This window comes from Choloepus didactylus, chromosome 3 (genome assembly GCF_015220235.1).
Source record: "Choloepus didactylus isolate mChoDid1 chromosome 3, mChoDid1.pri, whole genome shotgun sequence".
Taxonomy (NCBI): domain Eukaryota; kingdom Metazoa; phylum Chordata; class Mammalia; order Pilosa; family Megalonychidae; genus Choloepus; species Choloepus didactylus.
In genome coordinates this window covers 92115737-92138596 of record NC_051309.1, presented here as the reverse complement: position 1 = coordinate 92138596, position 22860 = coordinate 92115737, and the positions used below count along the sequence as shown (strand labels likewise).

The 22860-nt window shown below is 37.4% G+C and overlaps 1 protein-coding gene across 7 annotated transcripts in view; it reads right to left on the bottom strand.

The window, feature by feature from the left end:
* ARHGAP24 (Rho GTPase activating protein 24) overlaps window positions 1-22860 on the bottom strand; it is a 551069-nt gene that overhangs the window by 352767 nt on the left and 175442 nt on the right. For 2 of the 7 annotated variants that reach the window (XM_037830169.1, XM_037830175.1), the window contains exon 2: window positions 8161-8335. The exons of 4 other annotated variants lie outside the window; for them this stretch is intronic. The gene's annotated coding sequence lies outside the window, so the exon portion shown is untranslated. The remainder of the gene's footprint in view (window positions 1-8160; window positions 8336-22860) is intronic. One more of the 7 variants, XM_037830171.1, reaches the window with a different exon arrangement.

Genomic DNA, 22860 nt, shown 5'->3' with positions numbered 1-22860 from the left:
AAGTGCCTCGGTTCAGAGGATATTCACGCTGTTCAGGAGCAACACCACTTGTGTAAGAAAACCTGTACCTGACCACCGTTTCCCCCCCAAAGTAAATGCTTTGCCCTGCCCCAGTAGTGGTCCTTCCACTCTGTGTGGCTGAAGCATCCCTTCTAGCTTCAAGGAGGCAGCAGCTTTGTTTGCTTCTTTCATGTGTTGATACTATTGATATTCTGCTTTTAACCCATGTCTTTTAATGACACTGAAATAGGAAATGGGTATCCTTCCCTTAAAGAGCTATTGCACTTCAAAACTACTCTCTTTTTTTTGAGAGAGAGAATTAAAAGGGTGTACATTTAGGGAACTTTGTCTCAGCAAGACTTTCAAAAGATAGATACACACTGTTTGGTTCTCAGGCACTATAATGTCTAACTTAACTCAGAAATCTCCCCAACCCCAGAGCTAGGATGTGCATGGTGCACATCCAAGAGTAGGCATGTGCTTCAGGAGCAAAAAAATGTCCCCAAGTAAGAGTAGAGCCAAGACAAATGTTTAGGCTTCTGGAATCCTACTCCAGTGCTCTTTATCCACTTCTTTTTCTTGCTCTCCACTCATCCAACATTCCTAATTCCCACCCTTACCCCCAGCTCCCTGACCCCAAATGAGCTGTAGATATAAATAAAAATTCTGGGGGACCTTGCTTAACAGTTGTTGCTAAACTCTAATAAGAAGATCAGAGTTGCCCCATTTAAAGGATTTTGCAAAATGACCTCTCTGTGTTCCTGGAAGACAAAAGGCAGCAGAAAGCAAAATGTCAGCATTAATTTGATATGGCTTTTTGTTGACTGCAGAGTGGTTCATTAAAACCTTAAACAGGTGGCAGGTTTGGCAGCCCACCGTGTGTATATTATAGACAGATTTATTATGTTTTTCATTTTTAAATATTTATGCAGAAACAGACTCGGTGAGATAAATTATCTTGTTCACAAGAGCATTCTGTTCAAGGCTGCTGTGATAACTGCCATATCAATCAAATTATGCAATGAAAACTTATCCTCGATTTTATAATCATCATCAATTATTTAGAACTTAAGAAATTCTTTTCATTATTTCTCCATTTTGATTTTGAAGTATTCCAGGCAGCTTTTACCTAACAGTGGGAGACAGTGCCACAAAATGGAGATTGTATTCAGGATGTCATCTCAGTTGCTGGGGTTCAGAGTAGGAGTCAGACATGCATTTCAAAGCAAACATAATTTACATGCAAACAGCATTGGCTCTAACCATCCTGCATGATGACTATGGGTAGATACAAGCATGTAAATATCAGAGGCATCGAGGCAGTTTTGCTTCCTTAAGTGAGGTGAGCCATAAGCCAATTGAAGTTCACCATGTCAAGTGAAGCAAAGTACACACTTCAGAGTCACCACTGAATCTTTCAATAATTGCACTGACCCTGCAGGCTCAGTCTCATAACCTTCATCGGAGCTGGAACTTTCTACAGGTAACTTCTGCCATCTGGGGAAAGTTGGTGCTTTAGTTTCCTAGCTACTAAAACAAATACCATGCAGCAAATTGACTTAAAAATAGGAATGTACTGGCTCTCAGTCTTGAGAACAGGAGAAGTCCGAAATTGAGGCATTAGCAAAGCAATGCTTTCTCCCATAAAACTGGCATTCTGCAGATGGCTGCCAGCAATCTTTGGTCCTTTTTGCACATGGTGGCCTCATCTCCTTTCTCTTCCAGTTTACACTAACTTCCAGCTTCTGGCTGTTCCTCATGACTTTTCTCTCCTCCAGACTTTCACTCTGTTTATAAAGGATTTCTGTAATCCAGATTAAAGCCTAACCTGATTCATTTGGGCCACATCTTAACTGAAGTAACATCATTGAAAAAAATTTTTTTATTAGACAAGTTGTGGGTTTATACAACAATCCTGCATAAAGTACAGAATTCCCATACCCCACCCCACAAATAACACCTTGCATTGGTATGGAACATTTGTTCCAATTGTTGATAGCATTTTTAAATAATTGTACTATTTTTTAACAGTAGTTACATTTGTTACAATTGATAAAAGATTATTAAACTAGTATTAACTATAACCCATAGTTTACATTAGGTTTATTTTCCCTTATATTAACACCTTGTATTAGTGGTGTACATTTGCTGTAATTCATGAAAGAGCATTCTTATACTTGTATTATTAACTATAGTCCTTCATCTACAATGGGGTTCCTGTGTTGTACAGTCCTATGTTTTATCCTTCAATTTTTATTCTAGTAATATAGACATCTGTTTTCATTTGCTAAAGCTGCCAGAATGCAATATACCAGAAATGGGTTGGCTTTTACAATGGGGATTTATTAACTTGTAATTTGCAGTTCTTAGACCATGAAAATGTCCAACTCAAGGCATCAACAGAATGCTACCTGGACTCTGAAGACAGGCTGCTGGCATCTGGGACACCTTTGTCATACAGGATGCTGGTACAAGGCCAGCATCTGCTGGTTTCATTGCTTTCAGCTTCTGGCTTCTTCATCTATGGCTTTTTTCTCTAAACTTCTCTTGGTGTTTCTCTGAATTTTATCTCTTAGCGTCTGTACGTGTTTTATCCTCTTATTAAGGGACTACAGTAAGTGGATTAAGACCCACCTTGAATGGGGGGTTCACATCTCAATTGAAATAATGTAATCAAAAGGCCTCACTTACAATAGGCCTGCACCCACAGGAATGGATTAAAAGAACATGACCTTTTCTGGGGTACATACAACTTCAAACTATCACCACATCCTAAAGTTTCTTCTTTCAACCACATTCAACTATGTGGTTTAGTGCTGTTGACTACTCACAATAATGTGCTACCATAACCACCATCCATGTCCCAACCTTTACCATGAACCTACATAGAAAATCTGTACAAAATAAGCATCAACTCCCCATTCCCTAACCCCAATTTATCTCCTGGTAACCTATATTCTAGTCTCTAACTCCATGAGTTTGCCAATTACAATTAGTTCATAACAGTGAAATCATACAATATTTGTTCTTCTATGTCAGGCTTATTTCACTCAAAATAATGTACTCAGGGTTCATCCATGTTGTCACATGCATCAGAACTTCATTCTTTTTTCGGCTGAATAATACCCCATTGTATGTATATACCATACTTTGTGTATCCATTCATCAATTGATGGACAGTTAAGTTGCCTCCATCTTTTGGCAATTGTGAATAATGTCACTATGAACATCAGTGTGCAAATATCTGTTCAACCCCCTGCTTTCAGTTCTTCTGGGGATATGCCTATTAGTGGGGTAGCTGGATCATATGGTAATTCTATACTCAGCTTCTTGAGGAACTGCCAAACTGTCTTCCACAGTGGCAGCACCATTTTACATTCTCACCAGCAGTGAATGAGTGTTCCTATTTCTCCACGTCATCTTCAACACTTGTGGTTTTCTGTTTTGTTTTGTTTTGTTTTTTATATTAGTGGCCATTCTAGAAGGTGTGAAATGATAGCTCATTGTGGTTTTGATTTGCATTTCCCTAATAGCTAGTGATGTTGAGCATCTCTTCATGTGCTTTTTAGCCATTTGTATTTCCTCTTTGGAGAAACATCTATTCCAGACTTTTGCCCATTTTTTAATTGGGTTGTTTGTCTTTTTATTGATGTGGTGTAAGATTTCTTTATATATTCTGGATATTAAACCCTCACCAGATATGTGGTTTCCAAATATTTTCTCCCATTGAGTAGGTTGTCTTTTCACTTTCTTGACAAAGTCCGTCAATGCACAAAAGCTTTTAATTTTTGAGGAGGTCTCACTTACCTATTTTTGTTGTTGTTATCATTGCTTGTGCTTTGGATGTAAAGTCTAAGAAACCATTACCTATCACAAGATCTTGAAGATGCTTCCCTACATGTTCTTCTAGGAATTTTATGGTCATGGTTCTTATATTTAAGTCTTTGATCCATTTCAAGTTAATTTCCATATATGGTATGAGATAGGGTTCTTCTATCATTCTTTTGCATATGGGTATCCAGTTCTCCCAGCACCATTTATTAAAGAGACTATTCTTTCCAACTGAGTGGACTTGGAAGACTTGTCAAATATCAGTTGGCCACAGATAGGAGGGTCCACTTCTGAACTCTCAATTTGATACCATTGGTCAACATATTTTTCCTTATGCCAGTACCATATTGTTTTAACCACCATAGCTTTGTAGTATGTTTTAAATACAGAAAGTGTAAGCCCTCCAAATTTGTTCTTTTTCAAAATGTTTTTGGCCATTAGTGACCACTTACCCTTCAAAATAAATTTGGTAAGTGGCTTTTCCATTCTGTAAATTATGCTGTTGGAATTTTGATTGGGATTGCATTGAATCTGTAAATCAATTTGGGTAGCATTGACATCTTAATGATATTTAATCTTCCTATCCATGAACACAGAATCTTCTCCCATCTATTTAGGTCTTCTTTGATGCTTTTAGAGAGGGTTTGTAGTTTTCTGTGTATAAGTCCTTAACATCCCTGGGTAAATTTACTCATAGATATTTGATTATTTTAGCTGCTATTGTAAAAGGAATTTTTTTTCATGATTTCCTTCTCAGATTGATCATTACTACTGTATAGAAACACTATTGATTTTTGCATGTTGATCTTGTATCCCACCACTTTGCTGAACTTGGTTATTAGCTCTAGTAGCTTTGTTGTAGATTTTACAGAACATTCTATATATAGGACCATGTCATCTGCACGGAGCGGAAGTTTAACTTCTTCCTTTTCAATCTGGATGCCTTTTACTTTTGCCTCATGTATTTTGGGGTACCATGATTGATGCATAAATATTATGATTGCTATTTCCTCTCGGTGCTTTTCCCCCTTTATCAAAATACAGTGTCCTTCTTTGTCTCTTACAACAGTTTTGCATTTAAAGTCTATTATATTAGTATAGCTGCTCCAACTCTTTTTTGGTTATTGTTTGAGTGGAGTATCTTTTTCCAACCTTTCACTTTCAACCTATTTGTGTCTTTGTGTCTAAGGTGACTATCTTGTAAACAGCATATAGCTGGATCATATTTTTTATCCATTCTGAAAATCTGTATGTTTTGATTGGGGAATTTAATCCATTAACATTCAATGTTATTACTGTAAAGGCAGTGCTTACTTCAGCCATTTTATCCTTTGGGTTTTTTATGTTGTATCTTTTTTTATTTGTTTCTCTTTTTACTTTTTAGTTACCCTTACTGATAATGTTCATTTCTACACTCAACTCCAAGCCTCTCTCTTCTGTCTTTTCCTTTTAACCTGCAGAACTCCCTTCAGTATTTCTTGTAGGACAGATCTCTTGTTGACAAACTCTCTGTGTTAAGCTGTGAGTACTTTAAACTTGCCCTCATTTTTTAAGGACAGTTTTGCCAGATAAAGAACTCTAGGCTTGCAATTTTCCTCATTCAATACCTTAAATATATCATACCACTGTCTTCTCCCCTCCATGGTTTCTGATGAGAAATTGGCTTTTAGTTTTATTGTGTTCCCTTGTATGTGACAAATTGCTTTTCTCTTGCTGCTTTCAGGTTTCTCTCCTTATCTTTGGCACTTGACATTCTGATTACTATGTGTCTTGGAGTAAGTCTATTAGGATTTATTCTGTTTGGTATACATTGTGCTTCTTGAACATGTATAGTTATGTCTTTCATAAGAGTAGGGAAATTTTTGACCATTAGTTCATCAAATATTCTTTCTGCTCCTTTTTCTTTCTCTTTTCCTTTTGGGACACCCATGATGTGTATGTTTGTGTACTTCATGCTGTCATTCAAAACCCTGAGAACTTGTTCAATTTTTCCTATTCTTTTTTCTATCTGTTCTTCTGTTTGTAAGATTTCAGTTATCCTGTGTTCTAGCTAACTCTTTCTTCTGCCTATTCAAATCTGCTGTTGTATGCCTCTAGTGTATTTTAAAGTCTTCTATTGTTTTTTTAATTCCTATCATTTCTGTTTTTTCTTTTTATACTTTCAAATTCTTCTTTATGCTCAATCAGTATCTTCTTAATATCCTTTATCTCTTTAGCCATATGTTCCTTCATCTCCTTAAACTGATTTAGGAGATTTGTTTGAACATCTTTGATTAGTTTTTCCAAATTCTGTGCCTACTCTGAAGTGTTGATTTGATCCTTTGACTGGTCCCTATCTTCCTGTTTCTTAGTATGGCTTGTAGTTTTTTGTTGATGTCTAGGTATCTGATTATCTTGATGAGTTTACTCTGGTGGTCAGTCTCCCTCTTGCCTAGGGGTTTATTGTTGATTGGCTTTGTGTTAAGGCTCTTTTCTAACACTTAGCTCAACTTATTCTAGACATTTAGAATAGCTTGTGTTTAACCTATCAGATTTCTTCAGCGCTTCTTCATCTGATTCTTGCTCTGGATATATGGTTCAAGTTTTCAGATTACACTATTTGTGCAGTTGTTTCACTCCCAGGAAGGGAGTGTAGATCAGTTCCAAAGTGCCCTGGGAAGGAGACCAGGAAGCACACCAAATGTCTCTCTGATGACTCCCCAAACCTGTTCTTCCCTGGTCTTCCCAGCAGATGGAGCTCTTCAGCAAACTGTTCCCACCAGTCCCATGTTACTATGCCTTTACGCCTTTATGTCTCCACCAACTTTGCCCCTGTTGGGGGTGGGGTTGAAACAGAGGCTTGCTAGCTGCTTTTGTCCTGGGCAGGTTAAAACCATAGCTCAGAGCTGGGACCCAGTGATCTGAATTCACTAATCAATAGCTGCAGTAAGTGCTGGGCTGTGCATTCCTACCCCACTCTAGGGAAAGAGCCACCCTTCAGAAAATTGTTCCCCTCAGTCCTAAGAAAGCACCATGTCTTTAAATCATCTCTGCTTCTTCCTCTGTTGAGGGCAGAGTTGAAATAGAGGGTGTCAGATGCTTTTGTCTGGGGCAGGTTGAAACAATAGCTGCTCTCAGAACTGGGACCCAGCAATCAGAATCAGTAATCAGAAGCTACGAACAGTGCTCTGCCTTGCCCCCATCCCTATTCTTGTGAAAGAGAACTTTTATGTCCCTTTCTGACAGCAGCAGTCAGTCAAGGAATGGATCCTGAGGCAGCCTGCCACCAGAATGGAATAGGCATCAGCTGCTGCCAGCGTGAAGAGTGCTACTCACAGTTCTTCACCGCAATTCATTGTCTCTTCCTCCTACTCTTCCCTGGATGCTGTATGATGTTTTTCTGGCCTCTGGATCCCCAGAACAGTTGTTTCAGATGGTTCCTGGCTGTTTACTAGCTGTCATAGAGGATGGGCTGAGTCCTGGAGCTCCCTACTCTGCCATTTTTTCCTGAAGTAACATCTTGAGATCTTATTTACAGTGTGGCCACACTCACCAGAATGCTGACCAAGACCAAGAACATGTCCAAACTTGTGTACACAAGTCAGTCCACCACAGCTGGTCTCATCAACTTTAAATACTAACAGAAAGCTTCTGCTAGAAGGATATCCAGAAATGGCTCCACTACCTCCAGCATCTCACAGAACTTTCCAGCTTCTTTTAGCCCAGTACAACATCTGGGATTCCACACATATTGACTGTGCAGCACTCTGCCAGCTACTTTCTAGCAACTTGAACTCTCACAACGGCAGATACATGTTGAATCTCCTTACAAGCACACTATCCTGTAGAAAATTTTTGGAGAGGACTAGAAAGGGGAAATGATATAACTTGCATTTCTTATTTGGACTTCTGCCTGATTTTCATTTGAGAAAACTTGATTATATTCACTACTGTCTTAGCTGACAAACATCTTGGCTTGTCAATTAGGTTCTTACTTAGATAACTGCCCTCAACTTTATGCTGTGTGTAGCCTTTGGTCTTCATTATTCTAAGGAACAATGCTCGCCAATCATTACCTACCTTTTATCTCACCAAAAGCACTCTCTTCCCCTCTATTGTGAAACCATATTACTTATCTTTCTTCAAAACACTGCTCCAAAATAAAGTTCTTTTGTGAAGATTTCTCAGCTTCTCTAATTACAAATTGTTCTGGCAGCCCTCTTAGCACCTGAGAATAGATCTGTATAACTTTCAATGGCTAAATGTATATTTATTTGTGGCTTATTTTGGCTTTCCTTTTGTCCTATTATCCATTAGGAATTCTCAGAGAAGCAGTTATACAAAGCCTACCTCTGAGCAGATTCTTCAGGTCAATCCAAGATGGTCATAAGAGTCATGGAATATGAACACTTAGTTCAAGGTTTACAGAATTAATCCTGGAATATCTTGCACAACCTTATACAGACTGGCAAATCTCATTGAACAGTGAAAGTTGCATTCACTCATTGATTGTCGTAGTAGGCTGCTGGAGAAACATAGAACTTGGAGTCAGAAAAACTGAATTTTAATCTTTGCTGTATCTCTACCCCCTCGATATGTGATTTTAAGTTACTTATTGTCTTAGATGAGGCTCAGCTTGCTCATCTATAAAATGTACACAGTAATATTTGTTGTGGCAACCTCAAAGGGAAATGGACTCAGATATGGTACATGCATATATTTAGTAAATTATAAAGGATGATATATTATTATTGTCACCACTACATATCAATCAAAAGGATTCAATATTACTCTGGGACAGAAGAGAAAATAACACAATTCATATTATAAAAATCCTTAAATAGGTGGGTACATCTTTGACATTGCAAGATAGAATGTCTGAATTTAATACTAGGAGAGGCTGTTCAGCAAGTCTAGTTACTGAATTTGTCTGCTTTAAGACTCTTCATTAGGCTGGCAGTAAGATAAATTAAAATTCCTACTTCTGCTATTACAGTGCATCTTAAAGTGGTTCCTCAACCAGCAGCAAATTATTGCCCCCACCCCCCACCCCCAGACCCACTGAATCAGCACTGTAGGAGATGGGAATTAACACTTAAAGATTGAGAACCACTGCCTTGGTCAATAGGGATCATCTGGGATTTTATTCCTGGATGCCAGTAACTTGTTGGGTGAGCTTGGAGACAAGCCTAAGATAAGACATCAGGAGATTCTGTGCATTGATAGCAACACATTATCCTAGAATTTCAGTCAGGGAATGTTTCTTGTGATATGCAACAAATTATGATTCTGTAAATCTTTTCTATACAGAAATTTGCATGTTTTTAAAAAGCGCTTTGCTAGACCAGAAAACCAGATTTCTAAAAATATGGTCCCTGTAGTTACAAGAGAAAAGACACTGACTTGAATTGACCAAGAGCGCTAGCCTCAGTTTAGCCATCAGCTGTGAGTGACGCAAGGTAAGTCAGCCTCTCAGTGCTTTAGCTATCCTCCTTGATAAAGTGAGAAAGTTGTACTAGAATGATCTCTAAGCCTTTTTCCAGCTTGCACATTCTGAATCTGAGTCTTCTTTCTTTTCATTCTCTTTCACTCATATATTAAAAAATCATGCCCCTGGAATAGAATAGGAGAAGGCATAAAGGAAATGCTAGAGAAACACTGGTTGAGAAGCAGAGAAAGAAAAGAAAGTACACAGAGAAGTTTCATTTTCCACACCAGGAAATAATTCAAATTCAAATCATAAAAAGTAACTAAAATTCAACTGTTAAATGAAGATGTAACTATATAAAGTTTTAAGAATTATACAATAAACTGTTCATCCTTTAAAAGGAACCTGAGCAAGTGCCTTGGGGGGTTTGTATATCATTGTGAAGGAGGATGAAGGACGGTCTCAAATAAGGACAGCTTTAGTACAGAGCTGCGGTGGGAAATCTTCGATACCATGCAGCTACAAGCAGATACAGCTTAATTAAAAGGCAGGGAAAGAGGGTAATAGCTGCTGCAGACTCAACATGTTTTCTGTATAAGCTTGGCCTCATCCTGTTGAAGAAAAACCCCTTCTCCATTCTGATGTACATAACCGTGCCACGGCTGCCAGCCAGCTCCCAAACAGTAGAACCCATGCTCCTCGAAGTCCAGAAAGGAGAACTGCACCGAATGTCTATAAAAAAATCCAGCACCCTCAGAGAGAGGATGACATATATTCACTGTGTTATTAAAAATGGTGTGCTATTACACCATTATGGTTACAGAACATGAAACTGAAGGAAATAAGCACACAGCAGGGGAGAAATTTAATTACAAAAAGAGAATGTCAGCCACTGAGAATGCCAGATTCATGTTTTTTTTCTATTTCCTCTTTTCAAATGTCTTTAAATAAAGGATTTCTCCAATCCTCATTCTGATTGATACTTGGAATCAAATGTTTCCACCCCATGAAGATATCCATACTTTTTCCTAGACTATCAGAACTCAACTGGAAACAAGAGTCTGCTTCTTTTTTTTTTTTTCGTCTGTTCGTTTGGCATCACAACTCACTGCTACAACAGAGAATCAGCTGACTGGGCAGCCAAGCACTGCCTGCTGATACAGAGCAATAATCAGTTTGGCAGTGGGAAAGATTCTGCCTTAATTCAACTGCCAAGACTGGGCTGTGCATCTCCAACAAAGGTGGTGACGGATGGGTGAATAGTAGAAGAAGACTCAAATTCAGTCATTCCCACTTTGTGTCTTCATTGTGACTTAATTGTTATTTCTAAGTATATCCTATGCCTTGACCAGAACAAAGCGAGGAAGTCCCGGAGAGTTGAGAAACCACTGGCACACTCCCAAAAGAAAGGCTAGATTAAAAGGAAGCACAGGTTAAAAGGAAATTCACAAACAAAGGAGGTTTGTAGCCAGAAATTGAAAGGCCTCATCTGGCCACAACGTGGTTTAATTAAACATGTCCTCTCCCTAGTTCAATCCAACTTCACTAAGATTTTCTCCCAGTGCTCTTTCTCCATGTACAAGACTAAGTATTTTTAAAAGAAATTCAATCCCCATGGTTTCTGATTCATTTATACACATAAAATACATCAGAATGACAACAGAATGCCTCCTGATGTTCAAAAAGTTTTTTAGAGCCTGTTTCCTCTTAGAAACAGAAAATTGTGCTGTGTTCATATTAAGCTCATTCATCTTTTAATAGGCTAAAGTTTCACTCAAGATCTTAGGTCTCAAAAGGATGGAATATGTTGAAAGTTGGTAACTCAGCTTCTCAAACGGAGGAAAAAGCACTTACCTCAGAACCTAGGTCTTTTGAGGTTTCCCAGTGCCTGTTCTTAGAGATTTTTCTGTGTTTGTTCAGTGGTATATTTGCAACACATTCTTCTAATAGAAGTATCAGCAGGTATTCGTTTTTACAGGCAATCCTCATCTTCAACTATAATCCTCACTTCAGAAGTCTGCCTCAGAAAAGTTCTATAGATAGCTCTGTTCTCAATCATATAAATACACTTGAACAAGTAAAAAGTGTTTTTTGGAGACTCCAGAAGAAAAAAATGTGTCTTCTTAACAGAAACGGATGCCCTGTTCTCACAGTTTCGACATAAACGGCTGCAGCAAAGGCCTCTGTTTATATAAAGCTTCCAGCTTTCTCATCTACAAGCTTTGTTGAATGACTCAAATTCATTCACACATTCATTAATTTACTCTTATTTTCATTCAACACATATTTACTTCACTGTCTACTCTGAGCCAAGTTACTGGAATATGGAAATTTAAATACTGGTTTTGATTTCTTAGAAGAAAAGAATGCCAACATATATAATTGCTATAGTGGACCAGTGGACAAAATATAGAGGAAAGAGAGATGACAGACCATATAATTCTTGCTGGGAAGTACGAACAGCCTTAGCGAAAGAAGTACTGGAAAGATAGGTACACTTTTTCCAGGTGGACTAGTCAAGGAAAGAGGAGTCTAGCCAGAGGTAATATCGAATGCACAGGTACTAAGGGATAAGAGAATAATGTGTTCCCCAAACTAAAAGGAATTCAGTATTGATGAAACAAAAATACAAGGTATCATTTGAGGATGGAGTAAGCAGAGGCCAAATAATGAAGGACTCTATGTCATGCAAAGTAATTTGGATTTTGTCTTGTAGGAAAGTTCAATTGTTCTTAACTGGTTGTGTCCATCAGAATGACCCAAGGTTCCTTTTCCAAATACACATCTGAGCTACACCCTGAGAGATTCCAAATCCATAGATCTTGGGTGGAGCATTTTATCTTTATTTTCCTAAACATTCACAGATCATGGTGATTGGCCCTGTTTGAGAAATGCTTTAGGCTGAGGGGGACCACTGAAGGACTCTGAGAATGGGAAAGGCATGATCAGCTTGAGTGCTGGTAGGTCATTTTGTGAGGAAGGTGAAGGAAATTTTGAAAGTGATAAGACAGATTCTAGGCAAGCAGTGATTTAGGAGGCAATGCCAACATTCAGGCAGGAGGAATGACACCCTACTTTCTGGTTTGACAACACTATATCCCACCCAAGAAAAGAGGAATGGGGTGGAAGAGAGAAGGAAATGAGTTCAAGTCCTCATCTTAGTTGATAGGATGAAGGAGACTATGAAGGTCTTAAAATTAATATTCCCTAGAGCTTTCTCTTGGGTTTGCAGTGCTGATGATTTGGGGTGATTTTATTTGAACAGGCTAACATAACAAGATTTCACAATCCCAAATACCACGGGCAAATTGCAATTCAGTAACAACTGAAGTCAAGTAAATGGTGAATATCCTTCCCTAAAGGTTGGGAGGATACTAAATAGGCCACCTTGGAGTATTTTCCCCAATTCCCCATCTTTCTCTTTGCTGGAATCAATTGGCTACTGTGGACTATGTTCCATCCACAGGCAACAAACCTGGCATGTAGAAAAGTGGCTGAGTTACCCAATATTCAAGTAGAAGAAAACTGTTCTTGGGGCAGAATCAGAGTTTTCAGGCCTCTACTTCAACCCAGACAAAAATTATTTTCAACAACTTCACACTTTGGTTCTCCTCTCGCCACTTTTCCTGGCTCCCTTCTGAAAGTTACTGCTCTGGGGACCTGCACTGAAGCCCCAAAGAAGGTGCTGACATTTTCCTACACAAGGGGGAGAATCTAGCTCACCAACATCCTGGGTTTAGTTTTCCTAAATTGCTGGAAATATTTACATATTTGATGGTGTTTTGCTTGATAACATCCCTGAGTAGTGGAGAGGTGGATGCATTAATTATTTTTCTATCTTACTAGCTCCTATGGAAAGTTCAGTCCATTAAAATATATTACTAGATCGAAACTTCTCATGCATCACATAGAAGCCTGTACTATACATGTTCAAAGTACAGAACAAATGCAATGTACCTTTTTACCTTTTTGTTCAGATTATTTATATATTTTTGGAAGCTGGTTATTTCTTTATCTTTGTCTTTTTTTTGGTGGTGGTTGTGGGGGCTAGTGAGAGGCATTTCTTCTTTTTCTTTTTAACAGCATTTCCTCCTAGCAAACACTGTCTCTGTACTTCTCTTCACAACTTCCTCTTGCTCATATGATGTCTCGCAAAATGTGAAGTATGACTGTCCCAGAGAAATTAGGATGAACCTATTTACCTGCTGCCATTCCCCATTCTACAAATAATGCGTGATATGAATTTTTATCTTGATGTGTTTCCACAGTGTTTTGAAAGTATGGCCTTGAAACCTAAATTGAGCTTTTAGGGTAGTGAAAAGTCATATTAATGTCAGACTTCTTTAATTAAGTAAAATCATGTTGTTTCTATAGACGACTTACTGCAGAAGTGAAGACAGAATTTTGGAGCTATTTCTACAGTATAACAGGCTGATTTTGAAAGTTCAAAGTTCTTGAATTTTGTTCATCATTGTTCTGGTTTGCTAATGCTGCCATTTTGCAAAATACCAGAAGTAGATCGGCTTTTATAAAGGGGATTTATTTGGTTACAAAGTTACAGTCTTAAGGCCATAAAATGTCCAAGGTAAGGCATCAACAATCAGATATGTTCACTGAAGGATGGCCATTGGCATCCGGAAAACCTCTGTTACCTCAGAAGGCACGTGACTGGCATCTGCTTGCTCCCAGGTTGCATTTCAAAATGGCGTCCTCCAAAATGTTGCTCTTGGGGCATTCTGTCCTCTCTTAGCTGCAGCTCCTCTTCAAAACGTCACTCTCAGTTGCTCTGGGGTCCCTAGATGAGATCTTTTTATAGGACTCCAGTGAACTAATCAAGACCCACCCTGAATGGGTGGGGCCACATTTCCATGGAAACATTCAATCAAGAGGTCACACCCTAATCAAAGGTGTCACTCACAGTTGGGTGGGTCACATCTCCATGGAAACACTCAATCAGAAGGTTCCAACCTAATCGACACTTGTGTCTGCCCCCACAAGACTGCATTAAAGAATATGGCTTTTTCTGGGGGGCATAATATATACAAACCAGCACAACTATGAACAGGGAACATGGTCATTGAGCCAGACACTACAACCACCGAGCATTCTAGAATAATTTCTGTCACTTGAGTGATGAAATAGTGACTAAGAGTATCACAAGAAAGGCACAATATGAATGGAATGTTAGAAATTCTGCCGCATAATGTAGAATCTCGCCACTTTCAGCCTGTGACTTAGTTTAGGCTCTCTCCTGGATTGCTTCACAGGTTTCCTAACTGATCTTGGCTTTGGTTTTCCCCCTCCCTTCTTTCTCCAAAACTAGAGCCAGTATAATCCTTCTGAAGCACATATCTGAAGTTTCAGTTTACAGCTTAAAACCCTTCAATGGTTCATGTTCTCTGGATCAAGTTCTGACCCCTTACCTGGATTGCATCGTATGCCCATCATGAAGGACCAACTTCCTATTCCTATAGCTTCATCTCCTGAGGCTACCCCTCTCAAATTAAGACAAAGAGAGAAATATGAACTCCCAGCCCCTCTGCAAGGACAGTTACCTCTTCTTTCCCCATTCATCTTTTGATATCAGAATCTATGTTATTTCCTTTAGGAAGATGCCCTCGGCCCCTTTTTGGGCTGCTATAGTAACATATCCCTGCCTGAATTTATACTAGCACTTAACAAATGCATTATAACTGTCTATCAACTTTCCTGCTCTTTCTTTTTTTTCTCACCAGCAACTTGAGAATAGAGTCTCTGCTTTACGTTCTTAATAACCCCTGTAGATAGCTCAGTGCCAGTACATATTAAATACTTGATTACCAGTTTTTTAATAAATGAAGGGACTAAAACTACACTACGCATTGTTTTATGTTCTGTTTTAATAGTTCTTGATTTGACGATGACAGAGAAAATTATATGAGTTTGGTGAATATCTGTGAACAAAGTATTAGGGTTAACCAACTACAACTCTGAGGGGAAGAAAGGGCAGGTGAAGTTAAGTAAGAAACTTATACCCTGACTCCTATTTCTTTTTACTATAGTGTTGAGTACCAAAGTGTTACACCAAACTGAAGGGGATCTCAAGAGATCACCCAAATCAGTGTTTAAATCAGCCTTGAGATATGGAACTTCTCATATTTAAAGGATGTTAGGATTTGTAGTACTCAATGTCTTAAGAAACCCTTATTTTGTATTTGTTTATTTACCTTTACTACAGATAATCTGTAGATGTTACCAGACTGTCTTACTTCAGTATAAGCGTACTTCCTCTTTTTTTGTTTCTTGACACAAATGGGGAAAAGTAGCAGTTGTAAACTTCAAGAGAATTAGGCAACAAGCCAGTGGGTAATTTAAGAAACTCATTTTTGCCTTTCTAGCAGATTTTTATTTGGCTTTCATGGTAACCTTTGATTCTTCTGGACACTGGATACAGGAAAACACATGTATTATCTTAGCTTAGAATTCAGTAAAATCATGTATGGATGTTAAAGGAAGGACAGAGAATAAATGATATTTAGGCAGAACCTATAACTTTGATAAATTAAACCAAACTTTCATGCACTTTATAAATTTGAAAATAATTTCCAAGTCTATAATAACAAAATAATGAAGAACCACATGACGACTTAATAATGAGAAAGTTATAATAGGTTTGGGTTTATGGCCTATTTACTTTTGACCACCCAGGAAAAAAGATTATAAATCAGAAGAATACTGAAAATTGGGTTGTCCTGCTCCTTCCCTGGTTCTTTAGATGGAATCTTTCCTCAATTACTCAGTTATAGTTAAACATGCTACTTCCTATCTTTGCCAATTATTAAGCAGTCACAATCTGTTTTTGTATTTCTGACAGTGTCCATTCACTACTTTCAATTTCAGGAGAAAAAGCACACACACATCAAATTTGTCACAAAACAAGTTTACCTCAAAAAACAGTATGTGTTCCTAGATAACTTTGCTAGGTTTGTAACATGCATCAATCAGCCTTGTAAGTTTCTGATAAAGTGTGCGAATTTAGATATCTTATTAAGAAATAAGAAATGGAAGCTACATGCATCATAGCATTTGTCTATGACTGTTTCTATTTCTGATGTTTTAATAAAAGTTGTATAAATGAAGAAGAACTGAAACTCTCAAAAATACCAAGTGAACTAGAAATTGAAACTCTAAAAATAACACAGAAGGTTATGCCTACCAACAGTTTTCTAAAGAATTCCCATCTACAGATTTTCTTTTGAATTAATTTAGCCAAGTTCCCTCCCTTTGTTGAGCCTCACCGTTTGACTACTTGCAACCCTGAACATCTGGGTTATTGAAATCGGTAGCTGTGAATTAATTATTAAGGCTGCTTTGTTAAATTTACATATTATATTTACATGTATATTAAAGTTCCTTTTATAACAGTTTTTCAAGGAAAAAAATGGACATTTTGGAAATTAAAAAATGAAAAATATTGAGCAGTATTAACTACAATGTGAGAAATAATTCAATCACTAGCATCTACATTTTCCTTGCTTCATGGCTGGTGGGCAGGACTAAAGTATTTACTGATTGGCTTCTTCCCTAGAGGAGGGAATGTATGTAGGGAGGGAGTGAGAAGGATAGTAAAAACTTAGAAGTTAATTAAGAAAATCAATTTAAGGTACTCAACTGCAGAATTAAAAGACTTTAAAGTCTTAGGTTAAGCACAATCTATTTTTTCCACATAACCCATCAAGCTTGGCTACAGGTAATAAAGCCAACTTCCCATAGCAACAAGTCATCCCGCCCTTGTAGCTGCTTGTCCAGCTGCAAGCATCCTGGACTTAAAAGGAAGCTATTTTGGAGAACTAATAGGTGAAAAGAAACCAATTATTTTTAGGGATGGCTTCATAAGGATATCTTCTAAGCTATCAGAAACGCTGCTTTGAGAAGTGTGGGGTACTAGCCCCTGGATCGAAAATAGAGAAAGAACAAAAAGGGTAAAAAAGATCTCTAACATAATATTTCATTTTTCAGATTATTGATCCTTCTTCTAGCATAAAAATTTCCTTTTTGTAAAAATCAGACTGAGGATAAAAAAAACATAATGTGTTAGAAAACATATTAATTATAACCCTTGTTGTACTTTAGTTATAAGACATGTTTATCAAAGTGAGAAGACTGAATTTTCTATTGTTAAGACTAGAATTATATCATTTCAAATAATGTAGTAGAACTAGGAGGGAGAAAAATAATATGGCCACTATTTCCATGCTTTTCTTATACATCTAAAAAACTAGAACCTATGTTAGGCATTGTAGAAGACACACTACTCTTGGTATATATGAATTTAATTTCTAAGGGAACTATTTAAAGATTAATTTAAGAACTGAAAAACTTTAATCTCATTCTTACTTTGACATTGTAAATATTTGATATAGGCCTATTAAATATCAAACAGGCACCTCAAAAAGACAGAACTCATGATGTCTCTTTCCCAAATCTACTCCACTTGCATTCTCAGTTACATCCATCCTTCTAGTACATCAGGCGATAAACCTTAGGCCAGGGTTTCTCAACCTCAGCACTGTTGACATTTGGGGCCAGATAGTTCTTTGTTGTGAGGAGTTGGTCTAGGCATTGTAGGGTGTTTAGCAGCATCTTTGGCCTCTACCAACTAGATGCCAGTAGCACCTCCTCAGTTGTGATAATGCAAAATATCTCTGGATGTTGCTAAATGTTCCTTGGAGGATGGGGTTGGAGACACCAGCAAAATCACCCTCAGTTGAGAGCCACTACCTTTGAGTCACAATTGACTTGGCTTTCCTCACATCCCACCTAAATCACTCAGCAAATTCTATCAGATCCACTTCAAAATACACCAAACTAATGGAGACCTGGCATCGTGGGACGGAGAACATCTTCTTGACCAAAAGGGGGATGTGAAAGGAAATGAAATAAGCTTCAGTAGCAGAGAGATTCCAAAAGGAGCCGAGAGGTCACTCTGGTGGGCACTCTTACGCACACTTTAGACAACCCTTTTTAGGTTCTAAAGAATTGGGATAGCTGGTGGTGGATACCTGAAACTATCAAACTACAACCCAGAACCCATGAATCTCGAAGACAATTGTATAAAAATGTAGCTTATGAGGGGTGACAGTGGGATTGGGAAAGCCATAAGGACCACACTCCACTTTGTCTAGTTTATGGATGGATGAGTAGAAAAATAGGGGAAGGAAACAAACAAACAAACAGACAAAGGTACCCAGTGTTCTTTTTTACTTCAATTGCTCTTTTTCACTTTAATTATTATTCTTATTATTTTTTTGTGTGTGGTAATGAAGGTGTCAGGGATTGATTTAGGTGATGAATGTACAACTATGTAATGGTACTGTGAACAATCGAATGTACGATTTGTTTTGTATGACTGCGTGGTATGTGAATATATCCTAATAAAATGAAGATTAAAAAATAAATAAATAAATAAATAAATACACCAAACTATGAGCACTTATCAAAACTCTACCACGCCTACCTTGAACCAAGTTGCCATTACTCAACTCCTGGATTACTCCAAGTGCCTCCTAACATGTCTTCCTGCTTCCACCTTTGGCCATTTACATTGTATTCTCAACATACCAGCCAAAGAGATACTATTAAAATCTTAAGGCTTAAAAGTATGGGATTCCTATTTGGAGTGATGGAAATGTTTTGGTAATGGATGATGATGACAGTAGCACAACATTGTGAATACAATTAAAATCACTGAAATATATATCTGAATATGGAGAAAAGAGGAAATATTAGGTTCTATATATGTGGTAATAGAATAACCCTATTATCCTAAGTCAAACCATGGATTATAGTTAATAGTACAATTATAAAAACGTGCTTTCATCAATTATAACAAATGTACCACACTAATTCAAAGTGTTAATAATAAGGGGGTATATGGAAATCCTGTATTTTATGGATGATTTTTCTGCAAACCTACATAGTCTCTAATAAAAAAATAAAAAATAAAAGGGGGGGTGGATTGGAGGTAGTAGGTAGTAAGGGATTAATGGGAATTTTATGTCAATATCTGATCACTTTTTTTCTATAACCTTAAAATTGCTCTAAAAATAAAGTCTGTTAATTAAAACAATATCTGCACAAACTGTCCAATGGTCTTCTATCTCACAGAGAGTAAAAGCCAAAATTCTTACAATGGCTTATGGAGTCTCTGATGTCCTCCCATTCTACTCCCTTCCTACTTCACTCTACTCCAATCACACTAACCTCTTGATTCTACCAGATTTACTTCAGGCAGGCTACTGCCCCAGGGCCTTTGTACCTGCTATTTCCACTGCTGTAAAATCTCACTCCTTCATTCCCATAAGACTAACCTCAGCGAGGCCATCCCTAAATTGTATTAAAGGGCACCTGCCCTGCCCACCACTCTCTAGCACTTCCCCTGGCTTATTTTTTTCCAAAACATTTATCATATCACTGTATCATTGACTTATTTATTTTGTTTGTTGTCTGGTTTTTCTCACTAGATTCTATTCAATAAGGGCAGGACCTTTGTCAACTTGGTTCACTGATTTTTCCTTAGGGTAGAGAAGAGCTTCTGGCACACAATGTGTTGAATGAATGGCATTTCTAGAATTACTAATAGAGACAATAAAAGGGGAGTTTCTGGTTTCTTTAAAACTGTTCTTTTTTATATTCGGTTATTGAATTTGACAAATGATGAATTAAAAATGTAAATATTTTGGGTTTGATTAATTTATTTTCAAATTTTTGAGAACAGTTTGATGTGTCAGAAAAACCTTTCTTACAATGTTCCTGAATTTGACAAAGCAAGGAGATATGACTTACTGCTTTCACACTTACAGATGTCAGGGAAGTCACAGATACCTGTCAAGCGGCCATCACCCAGACCCCAGCAACCCCACCTGCTTTTCTGGGGAAATCACAAACTGGCTGAGCTGCCGTCCTCTGGCCTTCCCCTACTCCCACATCCTCTTTATCTGTGTGCCGTTCCACAACCCAGGGGAGATGTTAAGTCTAATGAAAAGGCCCAGCCAGACCTTAAACCCAGAGACCAGGCAGCCCTAGGTGCTTTTCAGGACAGGAATTCTCAATGGCTGGGTCCCTCTCCCCAAGGTGGAAGAAAATCATAGTATCAATTTGTCTCTCTGTTCAGCACAATGTGGGTATGTGGAGCTGCCATCCACTGACCCTGACCCAGAGCAGTTCTGGGCACCCCAGGAGAACAAGCATGATAGGACTTCCTCCCCTGCCCTGTTGAACTCTTTGTACTATGTAAGTGACAAGGAGATTTGCCCTTTCTGGACTCTTTATTCTGTATAATTTTCTGGAAGCCTCTGTTGTGCCTGAACCTGTGTTCCCACAATGCACTGCTGTAGCAACAAAGAAATTTTTTTCATCTTTTCTTAAGTTTTTTAGTTAAAATTAAACAAATCCGACCAAAACCATTAGTCAAAATTAAATCTTAAAAGATTTTAACACAATGTAAGCCACAAATTTTCCTCATTACCTGTGTCATTTCTTGAGCCTCAACTCTATGCATATTGTAATGCTTGATTTTGTCAAATTCTTGTCATGATTTGAAAATCCAACTTCACTTTCTTCCATGAAGTTTCCTCCCCCTGCTTTTTTTTTTTTTTTTTTTTTTTTTTGTCTTGGATGATCTCAGCTGATAGTAGTGCTACTACCTGTTTTGGACCGTTCTTTTCCTGTAAATTATTTTTCTAAAATGAGATAACCTCACAGTGAACATCTTTCTATTGCTTCCTTGTCAAAAGCACTCAAGAACTGTTTCATTTTTTATGTCATCTATTTATGAGGGTATATATTTATTTTTAATTATTTTTACTCTATTTCTTTGTGAGTGTTGAACATGAAATGCAGGAGAACTTATATTTCTCTGTTACCTCATGGGTAGGGTGAGGCTGTTTTTCCCATGTATGCTTGCCAGCACTGTTCCCACAGAGCCTGTTAAAAGGCATTCTGAGACTTGGACAATCACAATGAAAAAAATGGCCCCAAAGATCCCCCAAAGCCCATATTTATGACTATGCCATGTGAGAGCATGCTAATATTACTATGAAGATGGTCTTGGGCAAGTTAATCTAAATGTTATGGTACTGAACCAAAATTAATCTCACATAATGAGATACTTTTATAGTCAGGCAAGTATTTACTGGATGCTTACTGTGTGCTTAATTCTGTAGTCAAGTGGAACTTGAAGCTCAAATAATATTTATGAAAACGTTTCTACCTTGTCCCACAGGCAGCAGTTGATACTAGTTTTACTAGAACAAAATTTCCAGCAAAACACTTTTTTTTTTCTGAGAATCTCTTAATTGATTTCTATGGCAAGAACCCTGTGAGAACTTAACTTTGGCTCAGAGTCTTTAAGCAATACATTTTAAAGAGATCAACTATATGATCCTTCAAATTTAACAATTTTACTTTGCTTACTGAGGAAAACAGGAGAGAGGCAGAATCCAGACTCCCAATAATGATGGCTTGAGCTGTTCCAACTATTGAAAATATATTATATAGACTACACAAGAGCATTGGAGAGGAAAATAATTTGTTCCTTCTTTTGCCAAGGAAAAAAAAGTTTTGACTAACTGGCCAATGAGAATACAGTTGTAAATGAATAACTGGAAATGTGGCATTTTGTAAAATTTCTATTCTGTCATCACAATGTACTCTTTAAGTGTTTGTACTTTGACAATAAAATGAGACTATTATTCCCTTGTGGCAGTGCCTGCAGGATGAAGTAATTAATTTGCCTAATATCATACCCTGTCCCCATGGGAGAGCAGGCTGAAATGAAGTTTTCTAAAGATTACTGTTTTGAATATTTTCCATCCAAGATTTCTTTAGAGACATATTGAAAGTTCTGAGAAGGAAGATTTAAAAGAAAAAGTAATTTTTTTCTCCTTTCCTAGTTCTTATGGAACTAAAAAGGAGAAACAAGTAGACTGTTTAGAATATATTGCCTTTCATCCAAAGATTTCAATGAACTTGATAGATAGCACTTTATTAAAACATAATCATTGATGGGTATCGAGAAATTCTTCTCCCAACTTCTAGTCACTTAAATTGAGGCTTGAAGAAATAAAGAAATTTAGCCATATAGCCCAGAAAAAAAATTAAAAGGCTAAAGATAAAACACAATCCAGCATTTCTCATATTTAAAAAAATTTTTTTCCTCATTTTATGCCATAAAAATCATTCCAAAACAGCTTTGCAATGTCATAATATATATATTTATATCCTTTGTTATTTCTACCTTATTTTGCACTATTAAATATAAGTTGCTATAACATTTTTCACCAATTGACCACCATTACATACACTTTGGGCAAGAAAATAAGTTCAGTGTACTACGAAAAGCACAAGGTTTGTTAAACACCAGGACCTTTAGCAAGACTGCCACTGTATTAATATGACAACTGCGGTTAATATGGCCACAGACCATGATTATCATGTTTGAACGACCAAAAAACAAAAAAGTCAATTACTTAAAAATAAGCTTTATTAACTCTCTCATATGGGATCTACTAATTGATTCTTAAAATACTCTCACTCAGATCAAAATTAAAAATATTTTACTTTAACTTCCTGTTCTTTTATGT